Genomic DNA, 2,914 nt, shown 5'->3' with positions numbered 1-2,914 from the left:
AAGTAGTAGGTGAGGAGGGGGGAATTGCTGTTGTGGATGCCGGTGAAGGTGGCTGGAGGTCGACTTGCTGTTCTCCGATCTGCTGCACGCCGCCGCCGCCGTCGGTGAGTGTGGGGAGAGGGGAGAGGGCAGAGAGAGCAGTGAGGGAAGGTGAGGGTAATAACTGCCGGCGCTTCGGGAAGAAAGGCGGCTTCTCGACGGTGGGTCCTCGCGTGCAGCCTCGGCTGCCCACGTGCCTCGCGCGGGATTGGCTCGCGAGATACTGCCGATTCGAGCATGCCTCACGAGACAGGCCCAGAGGTGTTTTAAACTTCGTGTGATAGAGACCCAATAGTGTACGCTGGCAACCAATCAGCTCGTTTTCTTCCCGCGCGGGCCTTGTTGGACCTTACGCGGGCAACCAAACGCATCCTACACCATTTATGGCCGGGCGCCCCAAACCCCCCTACACATCTGGATGCCCCAACCGATGCGACTAGTGTAAACATATTTAATGCCAATAGGACATGCGCTAGGAAATAAAAAAAGCATGCATGTGTGTAAGAGAGCGGCCACTCGCAAACACCAAATAGTCGTACACATTTTTTAGAATTTAGAATATTAGAAATACAGTTTTATCTCGAAAAGCGCAAACTAGTATCCATGCACGGTCAAACATTGCCAGAGTAGACTGCCATGTAAAATGTTGGAAGGAGTCCAACGCAAGACACATGCATGCATTCTGCGATGGGACAATAATTAATGAACCTACTTACTTTGAATATTGGAAATTTAGACAAGTATCCTTGTGTCACCTATCATCTTGTCGCCATCAACTTCTTAGAAAATCCTGGAGACTTTTCCATTTTGCGTAGAGCCTCTGCGAGACTTGTTCGGCAGATGGAAGAAAACAAAGTTTGTCGACCCTCCAAGTCACATCAGATGAAAATTCTTCTCGATTACCATAGTGGAGTTCAACATCAGCTCAAACCTAACACTGAACTGGCACAAAGGAGAAAATGACAAGTATCCTTTTGTCACCCACCCACTCGTCGCAGTCCAAGTCATCCACGGAGACTTTTATATTTCGCCAAGAGTCTCTCTGCAAGGCTTGGCAGAGGCCAGCATATAAATTTGTCACAAGACCGACCAGCTGATTACCTAATTAATTCTCGCCATGGAGGTTGTCATGTCTGCAGTTGCAGGTGAACTTGTGAGCCGTTTCATCTCCTTCCTGCTGAACAAGTACCATTCGAGTCGGTCACACTCGGAGGAGAAGGTGATGGAGCGGTTGCAACATCTCCTAATGAGAGTTTGCACCATTGTTGAGGAGGCCGACGTGCGATACATAACCAACTCCGGGATGATGATGCAGCTCAAGACACTATCAGAGGCCATGTACCAAGGATACCATGCGCTGGACAACTTAAGGTACCGTGCCCTCCAAGTCACTGCAGGCTTCGAAGAGGTTAGCATCAATGACTCATCTGGCAGCAGCCTATATTTAGCCAAGCGTTCTCGAAGTACAAATGATAAGGTCACGCGCCTCGAGTCACATGGTGCCTTGGAAAGCTTAGAAATTGCTATTGCTAATATGTCAGAATTTATTGTTCTTCTCGGTGGATGTGAGCGCATGTCCCGTAGGCCATATGATGTTTATCTTTACACTGAAAATTTCATGTTCGGCCGACACATTGAGAAGCAAAAGCTCTGGAGCTTCTTGTTGCAGCACAACAACTCTCCTGGCGATGATGCACCGGCAGTTCTTCCGATCATAGGTGGTGCAGCAATTAAGAAGAAAACTTTGGTTGCTCATGCGTGGGTGACGAAAGGGTTCGCTCACGCTTCTCCTCTATTTTGCACTTGAATGGAGACAACCTTTTGAGAAGACCTGACCATGGAATGACCATGGAAGGAAGGATATTGTTAGTTATTGAGTTTTCTTGTGATATTGGCCAAGATAATTGGAACAGGTTTTACTTATTTGCCATTGGAATGGGAAGAGGAAGCAAGATCATCATCTTAAGTAGACTTAAAACATTAGCTCGATTCGGATCAGTGAAACCTATTTTTCTAAGTGCAATGTCTAGCGATGAGTTGAAGTACCTTTTCAAGACACTGGCATTCGGGAGCGTAGACCCCACAGAACATCCACGGCTAGTAAAACTAGCAGATGAAAATTTGGCAAGCTGTTACACAATGTGCCAGATACACTAATCGCAATAAATATACTCGCAGATGTGTTGAGAATGAACCTCAGTGTTCAGTATTGGCTTTGCATATTGGACAAGGGTCTAAGATACATTAAAAGAAACCTCTCCACATATGGTGTGCAACCAAGCATGCTTTTAGAAGAAGACCATCCAGTGGACATAACAGATTTTGCTTTGCATCCACTTAGCATGATACCTTGTACAACTAATTTTTCAATCAAGAAGGAATTGCCAAGTCTAACACTTGGTGAACTTATCAGAGATCCCAGTGTTACGCCGAAACAAGATTTCATTATAATTGCATGGGAATCAAGGATACCTCCTCATAAATCATTTCCTCATTTTGTTACAAGTCATGCTCAGGGCGGACATGAAGTTAGTGCCTTGCCAGGGAGGAAGCGAAGAGGAGTGCCAATTTAATTTTTGTTCAAAACGCCTATAAATGCAACTCTTCTTCTTCTTCTTCTTCTTGTTTTTGTAATTGTTTTTGTAGATGTGAAACGGTTCTGTTGACGTGGCAACGGAAAAACTGTTTTAGGGAGTGATTGCATACCATTCAAATAAATGTACTGGTGATCTATAAGAAAATTATATGTTCTATCAGATCCAACTACGCTCGGCACTTATTTGATAAGCAACAATATCATCTCACAACGTTTGTACGAAGGTGAGAAAACTGAATTGAAATAACAAAAGAAATTATGTTGGAGATCTAAATTTGA

General features: G+C 44.9%; 1 pseudogene; it reads left to right on the top strand.

Moving 5' to 3' along the window:
• Positions 1 to 1,156: 1,156 nt before the first annotated feature.
• LOC123184246 (uncharacterized) lies at positions 1,157 to 2,612 on the top strand (annotated as a pseudogene).
• Positions 2,613 to 2,914: the final 302 nt, after the last annotated feature.

The sequence above is a fragment of the Triticum aestivum genome, chromosome 2A, assembly GCF_018294505.1.
Source record: "Triticum aestivum cultivar Chinese Spring chromosome 2A, IWGSC CS RefSeq v2.1, whole genome shotgun sequence".
Classification (NCBI taxonomy): Eukaryota; Viridiplantae; Streptophyta; class Magnoliopsida; order Poales; family Poaceae; genus Triticum; species Triticum aestivum.
The sequence above is the reverse complement of the archived record's forward strand: the minus strand, read 5'-3'. Positions and strand labels throughout refer to the sequence as shown.